The following is a 21,507-nucleotide window of genomic DNA, read 5'->3' as shown; positions in this document are numbered from 1 at the left end:
ACTGCCTTTCTCACTGGCACTTCAGTTCCTGAAGCGCCAGAAACTTTGCACCCCCACCCCACCCCCGCCTCTGGGGATGTGTGCCTGCTCCGTTTGTTTTCGCTTTTGTAAAATCTGAGCGTTATGATTTGTCCCCCTTTCCCTTCCTAATGAAATGACAAAGGGTCTGTGCAGCGGGGGCTGGGCCGCTGGGTTTGGGGGCGAGGCGCCACACCCCCTGAGAATAAAGCCCGCGCTGCGCTCTCGGAGAACCAGGCACGAGTGAGCAAACCACACAAAGAATATATTTCGCGACGAAACAGCGCCCTACAGGAAGAAAGTGCCCGCACTCGGAGCGTGAGCCGCAGCGCGACTTTTTGGCGCTCTTTGGGAGCAGCGAGAGAGAGGCGGAGGCCAGAAAGTCCGGCGTGGGCGCGGGAGCTGGGGCGGCCCTTGGCCGCATTCCCGCCCGTCCCGCAGCGGCGTGCGGAGCCAGGTGAGGTTGGCGGCGGCGCCGCGCTACCTGGGCGGGCGGGGCGGGGCCGGGCGGCCGCGTGCGCCGCTTCCGAGTCCGGCGCTCCGGCTGCCCGCGCGCGGCTCCGCTGGCCGGCGGAGTTTCGCGGGAGTTTCCGTTTTGGCGCCTAAAGCCCCTCGCTGGCGCCGTTTCCCTCCGCGTGCCGCGTGTGTCCGGCGCGGGACGCACGGAGGCGCGGCCCCGGCCCGGGCTGCCCGGGGTCGGCGGGGCTGCGCGAGGGGACGTCTGGCGTCCGGCGGAGGGCACTGGCCTGGGAGGAGGGCACGCCTTTGGCAAAGGCCGGGCGGGTTTGGGACCGGGGTTGCTATGGTAGCTGCGAGCCCGGGCGGGAGCCCCACGCCCGGCCTCCGCGAGGGAGCTGGGGCGCTCCGAGGTGTGCTCCGAGTGGACTGAACCAAGAGCCTGGGAAGAGCGGGTAGGGCCGGCCCGTGGCCTTGTCCCCTCCTCCCACAGCCCGCCGGCCGGCCCCGGGAAGGGGCCCCGAGGAGCCCAGAAAAGAAAGTATTCTGGCCCCTGGAACCGAAAGGAGTCTTGCAAAAAGCACGAAGGGGTCAAGGGGGCAGAAGGGAGAGGGGGAACCGTCGCCTCCGTCCGAGAGTCCGCGTGCGCGTGTCTGTAGACTTGACATTTTATACCCCAGAGCGGCCGACTTGGAGCCGGGTTGCAAGTCCCAGCCCTGAAGTTCTGGAGGTGGGGCGGGCTTTAATTTGCTTATATCTAATGATTTCAGGAACCTCGCTTTAAAATGGCGGCATTCAGTATGCACCCCTGCTAAAGGCTCTCCCGGCACCGGGGCCACCTCGCGCAGCGCTGCTTTTGCTTCTGCCGCTAACAGATGGCATGTGCCGCTGTCGCTGCCGCTGCCCCTGCTGCTGCCGCTGAGAGCAGGGCCCCTTAGCCTCTGGGTTTGCGCTAGCAGCGTAAGGTAAGGCTGGAGATGAATTGGGATTTGTAAGAAGGCTGCCTTCCTAGGACGCCGAGGAAATAATGCCTTTTAAACTTCATTTTACAAAATAGCAAATAGAAGGAAAAGTCATCCTGCAACTTTGTTGCAATTTTAGAGCTTTGACCGTTTTCCTCCTCCTTTCCTCCTCCTTTTTCTTCTTTCTCTTCCTCCTCCTCTTCTCTTCCTCCTCCCCTTCCTTCCTTCTTTCTTTTTTTTCTACTTCTATCTTTTTAATTTAAAGGAACTTCTTGCATGGCATATCATCAGCAAATGCTTTTTAACAACTAATTTCCCCATTTTCACGCGATATCGTGAGCAGTGCCACAGTTTCCTTGCAGAACCTTGTCTCTTCCTGCCCTGAGTCAACACATTTGGGCAGCTCGCGTTTACTACTGGGGTTTGAAGGGTATGAGAGTAGATTTTAGGAGACTATTAAAAAGGGAACTTTAGTTTTTAACACTCACACAATAAGCTTTTATGGTAAGAAAACGAAATTAAACCCAGACAAGTAATGAAAGTTGACATTTAAGTGATTCATTGTTGTAGTTTCGTAATTAGGGTAATAGACCTACTGTGTGTTTTTCTGAGCACTCTTAGCTAGCTAGCTAGATGATAGATGATAGATAAAACAGATAAATTAATTGTGGCTCTAATTAAAGTAATATGTTTTAAAGGAGTTATTTTATCCTAGATGTTCTTACGTCGTTTGTAAATTGACCTGGGATCCCCACAGCCTCTCCGTATTAGTGGGTAGACTTCATGGGAAAGAATCAATTAAAACAAAACTTGCAAGATTCAATTTTGAAATGATTGGTATTAATTTTTTTATTAAGCGGACTCCCTGCTTTAGTGAATAAACGTTTGGGTGATTGCTGATATAATGTTTGGAAAACAGATTGTTGGTATGTGGGAATGACTAAACATCCATGCTTGATACAATTTATCTGAATTTTGTTTTGTTTTGTTTCCCCCTCCAGTGAAAGGTAAATAGACAATGAGGCTTATCAGACACCTTGGATTTTTCCTGATTATATTCCCATCTTCTCCTTGGCCCATGAAAATCTAATCCTGAATGTTTAACTACTTTTTAAAGTAATTTTTAACTTGTTTCTAATGTGCGATACTTTTGGGGGATGCTTTCATATTTACCAACACTTCTTCAAATATAGCCTAAAATGGGCTTCTGCCCACAGCTCAGCTGATAATATTCTATCGCTGTTTACTCCTTCTCCCAAAGCAGTAGAAACTACTTGGTTGGCAGAGGCTCTGCTACTAAATTTAGCAAGTGTGTGGAAAGGGAGAAAAATATTGTTTTGCCCTATTAAAGCATGATGCAGTTTTCTGCCCAGGTGCTGTAGTCTACCTAGAAACAAACAATCAAACTGTTTACAATGGAATTACCATACAACAAATTTTCAGCAGTTTTTCATATTATTCTTGAAAGAAGTATGTGGGGCAATTCATTGCTTCATGTCTAAAATGAGAGTTCCTGCAGGTAGAGCAATAAACACTTGCATTTTGGTAAAGGGAGGATGAGAAAAAGCAACTTCTCCCATTTTTAGTGATTATGGACTTAGACCCCAGTTCAGTACTGTTTGCTTCCGGATGTGCTGCCTTGCTGCTAAAAGACTTCGGACCAAATGCATCCTTAAAAAAAGAAAGAAAGGAAGAAAGAAAAGTGAAAATACTAAACCTTGAGGCCAGAATAGACAAGCTAAACTGGTGTCAGAGAAATTAGGGGGAAATTTTGCCAGTTAACCTTCTGCTGCCTCATACAGTGATGAGATTGGAGACCTTATATGAAAACATAAGTGAAGGAGTTTGTAAAAAAAAAAAAATGTTTTGAGAGATAATTGATATAGTGTTGGGCTAGAGGTGGTGACTGCATGTTTTGCTCTACTTCTAAGAGCTACTTCATTTCTCTAATTTCCTTTGCTACTTTAAGCAATCGTAATGACTCCCAGGACTATTATAAAGTACCTTTTTTTTCTCAACTGTCCACTTCAGGCATTTCACAACAGCTGCTTTTTATGATTATGAGCTGGTAGCAAAGTACCTTTGGTATTCTCTTGCACCACCCTCTACCTGGATAATGCTTTGCACAAACTAGGTGCTTAATAAATGTTACATTAAAAAGAAAAACGAATAGCTTATAAACTCACAGCGGAATAGATTTTGGGTGCAGCTTTTAATTTAAACGGAAGGCATTTTTGTGCACTCAGAAGAACCTAAACTTATTCAAAGAAGATTAGAATGTACATTCCCCTAGTTGTCTGCATTGTATTTGCTTCTAAAGGGTTCTCTTGCCTCTCACTGTACTTCCAGGCACTTGTATACTTCATGCTTTTGACCAGTAGGTGTATTATTATCTCTGCAGCTTCACTGTGATGCTTCCCAGTATCACAGCAGTTTGGGAATAAAAAAGGTTTTGTCTTTTGAGTGATTGTATAGTAACACACATGCTGGAACAGTGACAGTCTCTTGACTGTTGTGCAGATGTTGACAGTATAGTTTAGTACAGTTTTGTTCTCCACCCAGCTGCCTTTATGTGTGAGGGAGGAGGGGAGGGAATGGAGTGAGAAGCTCTAAAATGATGAAGATTTCTGTTGATAACATTTTACTTTTATTCTACTTATAGTACAATAAATTCAGGAAGGTGGCAGAATTTTTCTGTTTTCAAATAAATAATGTTGCCTGATAGGCTTACAAACAGGGATTGGGGCATAGCTGACAGTACTTAAGTTATAGTACATTTTTGACAAGTAATTTCATCCTGTAATTAAAGTTAGATAATGGTCACTGCCATGTTAACACTATCAAGTGTCTGTAAGAGCATGAAGGCTACACTCACCTTTACTTCATCAAGGTTCTTCCATGCTGGTGAGTTTTCTTATGACATTGTCTACTAGGCGAAACAGATGGATTTTTCCTCATTCAAATATGTGTGATATCAAGAAAATAGAAATCAGAAGTTGTGTTTGTGGGATTTTTCTGCCTTTCTCTAGGTGTGATTTAGCTCTCACTTCAAATGTAGGAAGAAACGTGAGCCTCAGCTAAAATGAGATGGACACTTTTCCTGAAAGAGAAGAAACTGTGTCTGGGAGCAAGTTGTTTAATTGTCAATTAACCAACCAGCAAACAAACATAAATTATAACTGAAAGAAAGCAATTAGATCTTTAATAATGTGGGCTTTTAGGTCTTAAGGATACCAGATGGTTCCATGACATTCTGTTCTTCCTAAATGGTTATCTATTGCCTCAAGATAGCCAAATGACAGTGTTGGGAAGGCAACTTTGAGAATTAGGATAAATAAGGTATCAGTTGTCTTAATGGATGTTAATAACATCCACATGACCTGAAACGGATAAGAAAATATTTTTTCCAGATCATTGTAGTAAAAATGCATTATTAACTCATCATTTAGATCAGCTTGGTATTAGATTGAGTGACATTGTTTTTAAGAGATTGATGGAGAAAACAATACAATCTGGGAAGTAGGACCTTATCATTTTTATTTGAGAAATAACGGGACTTCCAAATTGCCTGGGCACGCAAACACACACGTATGTGAGTGTGCAAATTAGTGGTCAGTTCAAAACATTGTATACAGATGTGCGTTGCTTTCTCACTGGAAGATTATAGAAAAATATCTATTTTTACAGCATTCCTCCAATTCTAAGAATGAAAGAAAAAAGGTTCACTGTAAACTATAATAAATACTTGATATAGTGATGTCGCTCTGAGGCTCAGGGAAAGAGCCAGGGCTCTGAATGTTCAACTCCAGGCAGTTAACTTTCAGAAAAAAAAAAAAAAAAAAAAAAAAAAGATGGTTTGCTCAGAACTCAAGAGGAAGCAAGAATAAAAGGAGGCTTGATTTAAATGTGTGTGTGTGTGTGTGTGTGTGTGTGTGTATTCTCCCTTTGTATGTGTATGGTGATTTTCAGGAAGCCCAAGCATAGGACTCAATTTGACATGCTTCCTAAAATATTATGTCAACTCTCAAGTTTTACTTGCATCAGCATGAAGTTGGCTCATGAGGAAAAGGAATGATTTGTTTTCTGATTTGAGGCAGGAGTTTGTTTTGTGCCCAGACAGTGAGTGAACTTGAAGGGCTTAGAAATAAAGGGCCTCCCATTGAGAAAAGGCAACCTGGACAGAAATGCAGGGGGTTGGCAGTAGAGACTAGAGGTCATTTGATCTCTTTAAGCCATGAGAGCATCCTGGAGTCTGATAGTTGGCTGGATTTTGTTTTCCATTTAGGATCATTCAAATTAGCTTAAAATTGTCCACATTGGATTCTTGAATCCTGAGCTTCTTGGCATTGCCTTCAACTGGTGTGGAAAATTAAGAAAGGTTTCTTCAGGCTTACTCAGGTTTCCTTGAATGTACCAGTAACTATTCATTAAGCAGAGGTTATTGGGTCTCTTTACCTCATATCCCTAATGTCTGATAAATAGTAGGTTCTCAGTAAAAGTTTGTTAAATAAGTGAAAGACTAGATTAATCTTTCTAACTTGTTTTTGCACATTACGAACATTCTTCCTTGTAGCATTACTTGTTTTTTATTGACAAAATAAAAATCAACACCAATAAGCAGACTGAACACTAGATTGAATGACTGTTCTGCTAGAGGCCACAGTAGCAACTCAAGTCCAGGGAGATGCAAGCAATGCCAGCTTTGGGGCTGAGACCTTGAGGACTGGCCTGAAAGCCAGCTACTACTTTTCTTTCACCTGTAGTTGCATTTAGAATACCTCCCCCACATCCCAGGGATATCAGTCTTCATTACAAAGAAATGTTTACATAGAAACAGTTCTTTAACTGTTTCACCAGATTAAAAATAAAAAAAAAATCAGAAATACTGTGACTCTGATGCCTCCTGTCATGTATAGTTTAGGAAGTGATGAAGTTACAGACAAAATCCAAAAAGGACACTGGGAGCTGTCTCATTTTCAGTCAGATGTTGATTGCCCATTTAGAGGCTGGATTTGCATAGGTTTTTACTTACCAAGATACAGGTGTGAATAGCGCCTCTTTTTATTGTGTCCAGAAAGCAAAGTCCACACAGTAGAAGAGACAAGAGCTGTCATTTCAGATCCACCACAATCATCTTTTGTGCCCAGAGGATAATCAGTCTTTAGGTTCAGCGCTTGCAGTTTCTCCTTATGTGGCAGTACAAAGTAACCAAACGAGGTTATGTTGGAGAGTGGCATGGGAGGGGTGGTCTATTAGCAAAATGAGAGAGTGAAAGAACCAGAGAGCTTACATTTCACCTTTCGTTTTGTAGTACTCAGCTTCTACACAGGAAAGCAAAACAACACAAAACAAAAGCACCCTGTAGAATATTAACTGGACATGTATCTCATGAAATAATTCCTTACTTAATTTACCAATGGGGAAAATGAGATTGTCACAATATGTAATATTAAGGTGGTTGCTTTAAGGTTGGATTCATATACTATACACTGGTTTTCTGAGTTCCATTTAAAATATGTAATGACAAATTCAACAAGACCCATGGCACAGAGGTGGGGATCACATTTAACCTCAGTACCCAAGTGAAGAGTTTGTATTCGTCCTCTGAAAAGTAGGCGCTTGATAATGGCCCGGTTGGGGGTGCTGTTTTGTTAAAGGGTACATTGATATTTTAAAATTTGTTTGCAGTCTGTGATCCATGAGGATCCCGAAGAAAGGATAGGGGCATTTCTTTCAGAAGTGATTTTGAGAAAAAATTAAACTCCCAACTCCTTTATGTCAGCATTTTCCCCCAAGTAATTGGACAACATGAAGAGAAACCTTATTAGCTCACCCAGATATATGAAGTGAAACATAGTACATGTTATAGAGTTACATTTTATATTTAAGGACTTCCAAATAAAATCATTAGGGTGGGACTGGGGTACCATGCCTGTGTAATCTGATATGTTTCATGAATGCCTATAGCAGCGGCCTCAGCTGCAGACAGAGGCTGTGTCAATATGCACTCTGCTCGCTTTCTGAAGCCAGGGTCAAGGCCAGACTCAGATTGACAGGCTCCTCAAGGGAGGGCCTTTTTTGAGAAAGACCTTGGATTTTGGCGGGACTTTTTTGTGGTGTACTTTATATGTTTACATTTATTAAATTAACATTGTAATGCAAATGAAAATATAGGGTCAAAATACATAACCTGGTCTGGAGATAGTGTTAAGCATCTGCATCTGAGGCAATTTGTGAATTTGAGGCCTTAGGTAAATGGTCATCACGACATTTAGACTTGACATCAGAACCAGGGAGGAGACCAGTATGAGCAGTGAAGGGCTCCATGTCTGCCTCTAAACTTAAGTTCAGGGTAGGTCCCACTCGCCATAGAAGATGAGTTGAAAATCAGTGTTACCCATCTAAATGAGGAGGAAGGGCTAAAGCCTGTGGATTGACCAGAGGGAGGGTCTGGGAGTTCTTTTTACAAATTTATATGTATATTTTTAATTGACACTTAATAATTGTAATATTTATGGGGTAGAGTGTGATATTTCAATACATGCATACAATGTGTAATGATCAAATCAGGGTATTTAGCATATCCATCACCTCAAACATTTGTCATTTCTTTGTGTTGGGAACTTTCAAAATCCTCTCTTCTAGCTATTTGAAAACATAAATTGTTATTATCGTCACTCCACAGTGCTGTAAAACACTACAGTTTATTCCTCCTATGTAGCTATAGTTTTGTGTCCATTAACCAGCCTTTGGCTATTCCCCAACCCCCACCCTTCCCAGGCTCTAGTTACCACTGTTTTACTCACTGCTTCTATGAGATCAACTCTTTCAGCTTCCACATATGAGTGAGAACATGCAGTATTTGTATTTCTGTGCCTGGTTTATTTCATGTAACATAATGTTCTCCAGGTTCATCCATGTTTTGGTGGGACATTTGACTGACTCGCAAGTTGCCCCTCTACCCCATATTTAATAACCTGGTTTTGCTGGGGAATTCATATAGATACACTGAGATTCAGTGCAGCAACAATACCAGGGCAGAATGCTTTTGCTTTCTTACTGAAACTTCCCCTCCAAAGCTCTGTTGTGATTGAAAAGTTGATAGGCTAGAAAGATGTGTCCTAAGGCTTGGCATTTCACAGAGCTGAAAAAAAGACGAGACTACCTCCATATTTTATGAAGAGTGTGATCATCATCATCATCACATCATCATAAAAGGATCTAAAATGTGATTTGATTTAGAGAACTCTCATACATGCACATACTTTGAACTTGCACAAGTCATTTTGTGGGATGACGATGATGATGATGAGAGAAACTCTAAGAAGCTAGATTTCTGGGATATTGTAGTCTCCAGCTCTGTCATTTACTAATCAGGCACATGAAAATTGTGGTTCTGAATATTTATCCTAAATTAACAGGAAACAGCTAGGCAACCTAAGATCTGATTTTAAATGCTTTTACAAATGTGGGCTTTTATTCCAATATTCATTAAAATGCAGTGGTTCAAGTGACTGAATCTGTAACCTGTGTTAAGTGAATGTTTTTTGGATAAAAGTTACATTTTTCACTTTCATGCCTAGATCATATAATAGGCCTCCTTGTTGCCTTGTGTCTATCCCCAAAGAAATCTCTGTAATATTTTTAGCCATCTAAGAAAACAGTTCAGACAGAGGCACTCAGAAACGGTGACAAGCAATGACAGGAAATGCTGGTTGCACTGGGCTCCTTCATAACTTAGTGAGGCCGCAGCTGGCTGATTTGCTTTTAACTTCCTGTTTGGGGGCTATTTGAGTCAGAAGTAGCTGTATTTTCCATATAGAGTTTTTTTTTCTTTATTCTGTAAGGCCACAATAAATCTGTCACTGGGCTGCATGTTTTGTATATTTTATGAACTGTATCATGTGGTTTGAGTTTAATTTGGAAGGCAGTGCTTTTACAATCAAGGTCCCTCCCCCCCCACACGTGCAGCTTTGTGGTCTGGGATTGCATGGGCCTTCGAAAGTTTATGGCTTTATTTACACAATAGTGATTGCTGAGGAGGGCATTTCCTGCCAGCTAATGACTGGTTGGAAGGACCAACAGTCCAAATCCACGGAGAGAGGACCATTCATTAAATGCCAGGAAGCGACCAGGCTGCTTTTCTCATGAAGTAGTGGGGAGAAAGTGAAACCACATTCTGCCCTTTGAAGAGCCCAGAGCACCATGGGCAGAGCTGGGTATGGATGTGGTGCCTCTTCATCCATATGGAGAATGGAGCTGCTTTTCCTAACAGGGACAAACTACTTATTTCCCATAGGTTGCCAAATCGGGCCTTTGATGGGAGGGCATTTCCTATAGGTCGATGGCCCAATAGAGACTGGCCAAATAAAGTTGAGGGCCCTGAACTTGCCATTAACGTCTGCCAGATAATTCTTAACTCAGAGGTGTTACAGCTACTTGAAAACCTTTAAGCTCACATGATTGAGTTTCCTAATTGGTTGAATAACTGATCATTAGTAAAGTGCACAAAAACTTGGAAAGGAATGGAAAGAATGGTTTGTTTTCAGGGTCGGTTTAGCAGGTTACAGATATTTTACTTTGATCTCCTAATATAATGAAGGTAAATAATATGCATGAAGAGTGCTTTGCCTTTTGTGGAAGTACCATTGAGAGCTGTAATAGTAATCATTTAACCCATGACATTTCCAGGAAACAGTTTTGTCTTCAGTATAATTCTTGCCTGCTATAAAGCAGCTGAGGTGTGAAGAGTTTGGCATTGATTTAGAGCAAAAACAGAACAAGATCGAGGCTGGGTTCACATCCAGGAATCCCTGACTTCCTGGCCTGCCCTTCACTCCCTTAGCTTCCTAAGCCTTCAATTTGCTAAAAAGTTAAATGTTTATAAAAGACAAACATCTGTTCTGAGTTCTTTGGTAGGTACCTCCATATAAAGGAGGCTATGTGACAGCGCCCCCCACCCCCAACTCCCCTGACTCCATGACTTGGCTTGGTCCTTTATCTTGAAATTTAAATTTCTTTCATATCTTCCAAATTTGGTGGGGGGATGGCAGGGGTGGGCTGAATCTCTGAAATAGAGGCAATCACTGATGGCCAGACACCTGCATTTCTTCATAGGATTGAGTAATCTGTTACATGCAGAACAAACCAAATATTAAGTTTCATTTTTGAGTCTGGCAAATGTCATTACATGCTTTTTAAATATTCAGTAATCCAGGGATTGCTGGTCATTACCAGTTCACAAAAGTGAAAGGGTTTTCTGAAGTTTAAAATGTTCCACAAATAAACCATATACTCATTACTGTTGTTATTATTAGATGATGCCCAGAGCAGATTTATAAACAAAAAAGTGGCTGATGAACGAAAAAATATATATTTCAAAATATGATTTTAATTTTTGAACATTTTTGAGTTTGAATGTTAAGATACACTAGGCCGGGCGCGGTGGCTCACGCTTGTAATCCCAGCACTTTGGGAGGCCGAGGCGGGCGGATCACGAGGTCAGGAGATCGAGACCACGGTGAAACCCTGTCTCTACTAAAAATATAAAAAAATAAGCCGGGCGTGGTGGCGGGCGCCTGTAGTCCCAGCTACTCGGAGAGGCTGAGGCAGGAGAATGGCGTGAACCCGGGAGGCGGAGCTTGCAGTGAGCCGAGATCGCACCACTGCACTCCAGCCTGGGCGGCAGAGCGAGACTCCGCCTCAAAAAAAAAAAAAAAAAAAAAAAAAAAAGATACACTAAAATTTTGAAAGCTCAGATGAAAGACCGTATTCGATTTAGAAACTGGTTTGGACTAAGAACAAACGACGTTTTTTGTAAGTAGATTGGCCTGAATATTTACAAACATTTACAATTAGCAACACAGCTGTATGTAGGTATGTATGGGTTTATTTATTTATTTTTATTTTTGGAGTTGAAGTCTCACTCTTTCGCCCAGGCTAGAGTGCAGTGGTACAATCTCAGCTTACTGCAACCTCTGCCTCCTAGGTTCAAGCGATTCTCCTGCCTCAGCCTCCCAAGTAGCTGGAATTATGGACACCCACCACCATACCATGCTAATTTTTGTATTTTTAGTAGAGATGGGGTTTCACGGCCAGGCTAGTCTTGAACTCCTGCCTCAGGTGATCTGCCTGCCTTGGCCTCCCAAAGTGCTGGGATTACAGGCGTGAGCCACTGTGCCGGGCCTGGACATTATTATTTTGTTTAGCAAAACCTTTCTTTATAGGTAATCTAAAATACATATTTCAAGCTGGTTCAGGTTCAGTTATCACAATCTGAACTAGTGGTGTCAAAATTAATATAGGTTTACTCTACTGTATTTGGAGCCAACAGCATTACCTTGTGGTATTAGAAAAGCCTATTTATTCTGTCATTATAATTTTCAAGTGGTAGGCAACAACTCATTAGTGCATAATGAAACCCATTTAGTAGGTTGTGACTAGCATTTCTATCAAACAGAATTGCATTAAATACACAGTAAGAAAATATCAACATGTGTCATGTAGTAAGATTAGATATTTTGGGTGAGACTGTTATTTCAAATCCATGCACATATTACTGAGTTAGGGTGTAAAGTGTGTTTCTTACTATTTGTTGCTGTCAGAAAGGCTTAAAAGTCAGTGTTTTAGTGGATGTTATTTCTGTGTCAGAAATATTTTTCCTCTCTTTTTTGAAGGGAAGATGGTCAAGGGATGCTGAGGGCTTTCGTGATAGCTGTGCTGTAAGATTTAATGTCCAAGGTATTTTGCAATCCTGAAGGCAGAAACTTTATTATGTATTTACTAAGTGGTATTGCTAGAACATTAGGACATTGAAAATAAAACTATCTGGGACTAAAAGCGAAAAAAGGATGTTTAACAACGACAACAACAACAAAATGACAACTAAAAATCTTGGGACAATTGGGTGTGAGGTGCTTCGAATGGCAAAAGAATTATCCAAAAATTTTAAATGTTGGAAGAAAATCAAGCTCATTTTACTGAGTTAAATATAAGTTAAAGGGCTCAAAAATTGTTTTTGATTTTCATAAATCAACAATGGTCATAGCAAGAGAGAATGTGTTTGCAAGAAGAAAACAAGCTGATTCATAAATAAATATAAATGTTTATGCTGGAAAAAAAACCTGTGGGTGTCTATTTTTTCTGCGGTGAACAAAGGCACACTTAAAAATGAATTTTAAAATTGTAGATGAGGCATAAGCTGAAAGTCTGTTAAATATACCTAAAATATTAATGGGAATGATTACAGAAATAAAGAAGAAAATAGCCACATAGTCTTTCCAATCACTTTTTTTGTACTAATGAGTATTGAGCCTAGTAGTAGGAAAAAATAAGATTTACTCACACGAACAGATAGGAGATTAACTACTGAATGCAACCCATTAGGAGAAGTCTGGCCTTAGAAGTCTGGCCAATTTGTGCATATTCCTTAGAATTAAATAATTGTCAGGGGGAGGAAAATATTGCCTTCTGGGGGTACTATTGCATCTCCAGTAGGATCATGAGGAGTTTGTCTTCACCCTCATCTCTCCTGCAGTTCCCTCCCGTTGTCATTAAATCTCTTTCTGCCTGGGACATATTGAATTCATTCCCAAAGGTCTCTTCCTGTGGACATCCTTCAGAGCCTTAAAGCACTGTTGCTTCCTCAACTTTGTGACTTGACATGCAATTAGGCTTTATAGATATTTAAATGTTAAACTGGAGTTACTGCTCTGAAAATGTAATGTCAGCTTCTTAGGAGTTAGTGACTAAACTCTGTCATTGTGAGTTTGTATCTCCCTCCTCAGATATAGTACATTTAAAGATTAAGAACAGAAAAAGACACATCTACTGATTGGGTAATTAGCAATCAATTTATGAAATGAGATGTAAAACAAATTAAGGACCATAATAAAGGGTTACATCATCACCAACAAAACCCGTTATATACATTATTCTGTTTATGATGATAAAAACTAAAAAATGTTAAAGGGTGAAATTGCATACATGCTCTGATCCTGAGAGTTAAAGGTTTTAATTCTTTCTTATTCTGATGTTAAAGCTTTTTAGAAAGCAGTAATACATATTTTGGGGGGTTATAGGATACCTTTGCCTATAAGCATCTGTTTCACTGTAAACATTTACAGAGTAGTATAGAGTCAGTTGAATAAGGTGTGAGGGGTTTGAGTGTGAGTTATTCAGGATTTTCAGCTGTAACAAGCATGTAGTTGACTGTTTTAGGCAAACAAAATTAGTCATTGTTTTGGGTGTCAGCTACCTTTTTCACGTTAGCCTTCTGGAATTTTTTGTTATGGGATGCTTGACAAATTAATAGTGATAAGCAAAAGCTCTGTGAGAGGGAGTGCTCAAGCCAACTAAACACCAACTTACCATTCATTTCATGCAGCATTCTAACTTTCATCAGGCTGTCTGGGAAATATTATGACGTGTTATGTAATATTACATTTGAAACTTTAAGGTATACATGGAACTCAAGACCTTTAACAGGTGAGTTTGTTTTGTTTATTGTAAGTGGAAATTTCCTTCAGTAGGCAATGAGACTGTCAAGGCAAACTTTCTTGTAAAATGGAGGAGGAGGAAGGAAGGAGAGAAAGAACTGCACGGTTTCCTAACATTTTGTTTGGGGAATTCGTTATACCGCATTCCTCATTTTCATGAAATGCAAAAGAAGGTTGAAATGTTGTATTGCTGTTAGCAGAGTTTTCCCTAAACTAATAAGTGAGGGAAACCCCTTGTTCCCAAGTATTGCAACCATTAGCACTCTCAGGAAGCCTGCAATGATTTGGACATAAGGAAAACAAAATATATACACCTTCTATGTACTCACAACATTTAAAAAAAAATAAAAATAAATACAATCATGTTGAAAAAAAAAACACTTGATCATCTTGGATCCAGGAGAGGAGCTCTGGCTCATATTATTCCTCATGTTGGATAATCATTAAAACAGAAGAAAATAAAACCCTCTTGGAATGGCAGGTTTTTTAAGTGAAAATAAGTAGGGTTTCCTTGGATCCCTATAAGGAGACCCTTGTGAAGCATGCATCCAGACTTCTGAGACTTTATACTTTTTGCTTTCTAGAGCAGGAAAGACTTAAGAAATAGGAAGTCAGAAAATACAGTAAAAATCTATGGGTTCTGTGCTGTTAAGGGTCCCTTTCTGATTGGCTTGGTGTGAATAATGGTATAGAATTTAACCATGTAAGATGTTAGAGGCCTGAGACTTCCCCTGACATTTCCTTACGCTGGCAGGCCCAGGCAGTTTGACTTTGGCTCTTGTAGCACTTGGGTGGCAGGAGAAACAGTGTTTACAACCACCTTCACCTCCAGGAATGTATTATACTTTTAAATCAATCTTAGTATCTGTAGGCAGGAGTTTATATATAGGAATAAAATTTGAACCCCCATTTTCACACCCAATAAAAACGTCCTGTAATAGGTGTTTATTCAGAGTCAACTGACATTTATTGAACAATTACTGTGTGCCAGATGCTCTGCTAGGTACTTTCATTTTGTTATGACAGTTTTTTTAAGTTATGAAATACAGTTGGTTCTAGTCAGGCAAATACTCTCTTTGGCATCTAATAGATATCAGGCTAAAAATTGCATCCTCAAGTCCCTGCTCACTTTTTATATAAAACACATCCCCCAACACACAATCATTTCTTCTCTGTCTTGCTTCATCATTTGGGAACCATCTAATGGCCCATGGCCTGCCTCTTCCATCCATGAAGATATTTATTTCATTATAAATCAAGCCAACACTAATCTGTTACCCATCTTGATGTAACAAAAGGCTGCTTTCACTATTAGATGGATGGTGCTACAGTAGGATAGGAGAAACAGAGGAAGAGGCTTGAGAGGTGGATGAAGAGTGAGGGATCAGGAGTGTGAAAATTATGTGGAGTTAAGTGCTAGTGAAAGCCATGTAGAAAAATCTAGAACAAAATTGGATTAAACTTGTCCAGAATGCAGAGAAAATAACAGGGCAAGATGTTGGAAGTTAATCCCTCACCCCTAGGAGTGGCCAGGACAGCCCAAGTTGAGCAACGCAGGAGGATTTTTTTGTTGTAGAAGCAAAGGGCAAAGAAAGTCTCTAGAAGAAGGGAGCAATCAACAAATATCACAGGAATTATGTAAGTTGAGGCCACTGGTTTTGGCACTGAAAAGGTTGTTGGTGATTTTCGAGAGCCAAGAAGCTGGTTTCCAGTGGGTTGAGGAGTAAGTGAAAAGTTGGAAAGTGAAAGTGGTAATGATTACTTTTTTCAGATATATGATGATGAAGGATGAGATACGTTGGAGCTTAAAAAGGAAATTGCATCAAGGGAAGGAAGGGTTTTCTTATTAGGATAGAGATGACTTAGATGTGCTTACTGGCTGATGAGAAGGAAGCAGAAGAGAATATTGAAAATGTCTGTCAAGCATGGAATGTGTTCTGAGTGGCTACCCTACTTGCCCAACATCTCTGTTAACATGCACAGTATTAATTGTGCAGTCTGATCAAGTAATTCATGCAGAACTCTGGTGAGCCTGAATTTTGGGTCCTCTTTATTCTTTTTGCCTTTAAGGTAGAGGATTACGGTTGTCATAAAAGAACTGGGATAGGACAACCAAAAACAAAAAAGGAGGAGGGGGAAAGATAGTGGAATTCAGCCAAAATAACAGATAGGATTATTTTTAAATGGCTTCAGAGGCAAGACAGTGCTACTGAAATAGTGAAAATGTGACTGACATCTTTTTACAGCACATGCTCAATGAAAATGAAAGAGAGAGTTGGGGAAAGCTATAAAAATGAGAATTCAAATATAACTATAGAGGATATACTTTTACTCTGATTTGCCTTTACACTAGGATTCAGTGTCTTTCATAAATTTGGAAATTTACCATAGACATTGCTTCCCTTATGTTGCATCTGACAACTTCAGTTTTTCATGGATTTTATATTTCAACTTGTAAAAATAATAAAAAATCCCTCAGGTCTGGTTCAATTCCCCTCATTTTAATCACCATCCCCATTCTCCCATCTAGAAGAATATATTTATTTCCTCTTTTCTTAGAAGCTTATGATTATTGGTAGAAAATATCTCTACCTTCTCTACCTTAAGCTTTGAATTTAATGTCTAGGTTGATCCTAGTCAAACAAAAGGTGATGCTGCTCTGAGGTTCTGCAAATTTCTTTTTACTCTGAAGCGGAAAACGATGTAAATTTTCAATGCAAATACATTGAAAAACTTAAATCTTTGAAGTTATATTGTAGAGATACTAATGATCTAAACCAGCATTTTCAAAACTGTGTTTATTTTGCTACATGTTCTAGGATTAAAAAGATATATTAGGTGGAATGCCTGAGAATTGAGGTTGAAACAAATACCACATTCTGAGAATTAAATTGCATTAAGGCTACATTCCTAAAAATGTATATAAACATATGTATACATATGGGTTTTTTTGTGTGCATGTGTTTATTCTTTTAAATTTCAGCTTTTAGCTTTTTATGCTGCATTTCAAGTTACTGTGCAAATATTACTTGTTGATAAGAATTTAAGAATACTCTAGGAATCAAAGTAGATTAACGGCATCTTCATGCCAAGAGAACACATTGCACAAAATCAACAGGACTTTAGATTAAAATATTTCCCCCAATGCTAGAGAAAAATGTTTCTTAAATGCATTTCTAAAATGAATACAGGAATTTTGCTTTTAATTTTTTGTTTATGGTTTCTAGTATAAATTTCTTTATCATTTTATACTGGGGAAAATAGATTTTTATAGTATCCTATATAGAGAAGCAAATCAAATGGCTTTACATTTAGATTATGGAGGATATAGTTTTACTTTGTTGAAGTAAAAATATTCAGCAGGTTTAAATTCTGAAATAATAGCATGAATGAGCTTATTAAGCCTGTGATCAATGATTTGCAACTGTTTGCTTGATAATTGGAAGGATTGCAAAGGAAGGCAAGTTTATATGGTTGGTTTAAATTAAGGCTATTGTTTTGAGGGAATCAGCCAGCCCTGTAATCAAGTTGTGAACTCAGTGCATCTCTGAACTAATTAATTTAGTGTGATATCCCCTCAAAGTCCATGTTCTGTGTTACCAATTAGCTACACCTTGTAGGAATCTTAGTCCCTTTTTCAGGATCTGCTCTCTGGTTTAATATTATGATTATTTACTGGATTCAGTAAAGAAATTCAATTCGCAAACAGATCCTTTTTGGGTTTGGATAGTATCAATAATCAACATTCTTAGAATCCTTTTCCTCTGTAAAATAGTATTTTTAACAAGTTTTACACAATGAAATTAAGAGAATTAAAATGGGAAACCTATAGAAAAGATGTATTTTCCCCAAAAGTCTTTACTACATTATCTTTTGGGGGGTATGTGTCTGTATGATTAATATTACAATAAATACCAAAGAAATGACAACTTGTTTGTTGAACTTAAAGTGGAAAAATTCCAGCAAGGAAGACACAAGTGAGTGATGAGAGAGTATTTCCAAACATATCCCTCTTAAAATGTCTTAAAATGGCTTTTCAGTAAAAAGCTTTTGCCTCCATCTCTGCCCAGCTGCATTTTAGTTGAGAGAGAGAAACATTTACTTTAGGATGCTAAGTACCTTGCCTTATTCAAAGATAGAGAAGCCTAGTTTGAAGGACTTGTGATCTTTGAGAGGTATTCACTTCTTCCAATTCAAATTCCAATCAATTTCTCTTGTGTCTGTACATCATCAGAACTCCCTTTTGTCTGAAAGTGCAAGCTCACGTTTAGCCCTTTAGCCCCAGTTCCTGGTACAGCATCAACGTTCCTAAATATCCACATTGACATCCAAACTGTTGTATCCTCTTTTCTTGGCAGGAATTTGATTCTTCCAATACTCAAATTGAAAATTGTGCCCTTACATGTGTAGAGCAGTTGGCACAAAGGGGAAGGGGGCTAATTTATCTGACTCTAGTCAGTAAGCCTATACAATTTCACATGAAAAAAGCAAATCTACAAAATACATGGAGAAAAGTTCAGTATACCAATTGTGTGTGATGTCTGCAGTTGATCTTCTATAGCATATCAATGCTGGCATCCTCCCAAAGCAATCTTAGCCCAGGAAATCACTATACTTATAATCTTGGAAAATTGCTTCAGCAACAAAATATATTAGATAGCAAGTCTTCTTTTTGTTTGCAAAGTGTATTTACAGACTCCGTATGTATTATGACTTTATAACAGGGCATCCTAAGTGCTAAATATCTTCCCCCTGCAGCATGTACACACACAAATAAACATAGGAGCTGCTTTAACTTATATTTAAACCACAGTTATGTAGTAGCTTGCAGTTACATTGTATTTTTATTTATTTTTATTTTACAAAAAGGGGGTCTCACTCTGTGGCCCAGGCTGCAGTGCCAGTGGCACGATCATAGCTCACTGTAGCCTCAAACTCCTGGGCTCAAGTAATCCTCCCACCTCAGCCTCTTGAGTAGCTAGCTGGCATCAGAGGCATGTGCCACCACGCTTGGCTAGTTAAAAAGAATTTTTTTTATGGTCAGGGTCTTCTGTGTTGCCCAGGCTGGTCTTGAACTCCTGGGCTCAAGCGATCCTTCTGCCTCAGCCTCCCAAAGTGTTGGGATTACAGGCGTGAGCCACTGTACCTGGCCCAGTTATATTATAGATGTGTAGCAGTTGTGAAAGTTTTTCAATTGTGTTTTCCCTTGTAATAACTGACCTAAAATAAATCATTTAATCATATCTTTTTATTTTAATGTAATATTAATTGATAGCCAGTTTTTAGTTTCAGAGTGGGTCTAACTGTAGAACTATCCACTAGGGAGAAAAAAAGGAAAATAAAAGGAATATTGATATCATATTAAAAAGTGGCGGGAAGAGGTGATGTAATTTTGTACTTTTTTCTAATAGTAACAGCTACTTACTCTGTGCTAGTCTCTGTGGTAAGCACTTTGCACATGTTATCTCATCTAATCCTCACAGCAACCCTGTGAATTTAGCGTTCTTATTTATCTCCTTTTTACAGATGGGGAACATGGAGTTCAGAGAGAGGAAGCAGCATGCCAAAAGACATTCTGCTAGTGAACAGTAGCATCAAAACTTGAACTTAATGCTCTAACATTGGTCTATGCCTATAATCCCCATGGTTATATTATGGAAATATAAAAAAAGGTTTGATTGGGAACTTGAGTTTTCTGCCTTTCTCTTCCACATTGTATTAGCCATCTAGGATTGGGCACTGGATAAATATAGTGCTGCTTGAATGAAGTAAACATCTGGAACCACCAGATGCGACAGACATTACAATTCACTTCCAAATTATAGAATTATAAACTGTTAGAAGTGGAGGGGGGAAGCATCATATGATTCATAATACATTTGTACAGAATAAGACTGTTTGGCACAATATTGTCAGTAATAGCAACCCTAAATGTTTCAGACTTTTAAAAGTTGTATTATGGTGGGATTTACTATTATTTAGTAGAGGTAGTTCCTGATATTTTTCTAGGAATGTTTCATTTAGGAGACTTTGATGTAAACCGTTAAATGCCTAGAGGAACTATAGCATTTTTGAAATTACAGCTTGATTTTTCCCTGACATTTGGCTCCCTAGGACTTTCCTATTTCACTCTCCTTTTCATCCCCCTTTCAGTTTTTTTTGTTTTTGTGTTTTTTTTGTTTTTGCATTTGTTATTCATTCAACATACTTTATTGAGCACATACTATGAGTCAGCCATATTTCTAGGTGCTGAGGGTATAACTCTGATCATGTAAGTAATTAATTTTAGTGTTAATGTAAGTGACTTAGACATTTTTCTATAAATTGAGCCTCACAAAGCACCATTACCTTTATTGCCTTAGATGTCCTTCTTTAGCCTAATCATGTTGTTTTAAAATTGTACTGATTTAGTCACAATAGCCAAAAAGTGGAAATAGCCCAAATGTCCGTCAACAAATGAACAGGTAAGCAAAATGTGGCATACCCATACAATGGAATAATATTCAGAAATAGAAAGGAATGGAATACATGCTACAACATGGATGAACCTTAAAAACATTGTATTAAATGAAAAAAGGCAGACACAAAAGGCTACCTACGATATGATTCAATTTATATGAAATGTCCAGAAAAGGCGAATTCAGGGACAAGAAAGCAGATTAGTGTTAGTGGCTGCTTAGGAAAGAAGGGGTGGGAGCACAGCTTAAGAGGAATGGGGTTTCTTTGGTGGGGGAGTAAAAGTGTTCTAAAATTGACTGTAGTGATGGTTGCAGATATTATTAAATAATACTAAAAATCACTGAATTAATACTTTTTTAAAGGGTGAATTTTATGGTATGTGAATTATATTGCAATAAAGCTGTTATTAAGAATTGTACTGACTTAGATATGATATATGTTATATTATTCCCTTTTAGAATTACAAATTTAATCAATAGCTAAATTGAGGGGATTGCTGATCTATTTTTAAACAGAGGCAATGGATTGGAATAGCTTTGGATTCCACTTATTCTTTGATCTTTATGGGAACAGTTGATTTCTTACCTGAAGACCCACATCAACTATCTCTGTTCTTACAGATGCCTTCCTTTTTGGTCCCACTATTTACTGGGCACTTGGCCATGCTGCCTTACATGTGGACCAAATCATTGCCTTCCCAACATCTAGCACAATGTCTTCCATATGACAGATGCTCACGACTTCCATTGGTTTAGCATGTACTTGTTGACAACTTATTTATATGTAGTATTGAGCCAGACACTGGAGATGAAGATGTGTCCTCAAGGAGCTCACAGTCAGCCAGACAGCTAAGCAGGAGTTACACTACCGTGTGACAAATGTTGAGGTGGAGATGGGCAGACATGTTTGGTGGGGATGTTGAAACCCTGAGTGTAGTTCTGTGTCTGGATCTAGTTCATTCACTTATCTGATATGCATACCCCATCCACGGTATTCTTCTCTATATTTGAACACATCCAATAACAAGATGCTCACTTTTTACTAACACAGTGAAATTAAACTGCATTTTTCTAATCTACCAAATGCCCATATATTTTGACATCAAATCTATACAG

General features: G+C 39.3%; 1 protein-coding gene across 1 annotated transcript in view; it reads left to right on the top strand.

The window, feature by feature from the left end:
• The first annotated feature begins 321 nt into the window (after window positions 1-321).
• The window catches only part of MBNL3 (muscleblind like splicing regulator 3), a 111,807-nt gene continuing 90,621 nt past the window's right edge, over window positions 322-21,507 (top strand). Inside the window, exon 1 of the mRNA XM_003272623.3 lies at window positions 322-475. The gene's annotated coding sequence lies outside the window, so the exon portion shown is untranslated. The remainder of the gene's footprint in view (window positions 476-21,507) is intronic.

Source organism: Nomascus leucogenys, chromosome X, assembly GCF_006542625.1.
Source record: "Nomascus leucogenys isolate Asia chromosome X, Asia_NLE_v1, whole genome shotgun sequence".
Taxonomy (NCBI): Eukaryota; Metazoa; Chordata; class Mammalia; order Primates; family Hylobatidae; genus Nomascus; species Nomascus leucogenys.
The sequence above is the reverse complement of the archived record's forward strand: the minus strand, read 5'-3'. Positions and strand labels throughout refer to the sequence as shown.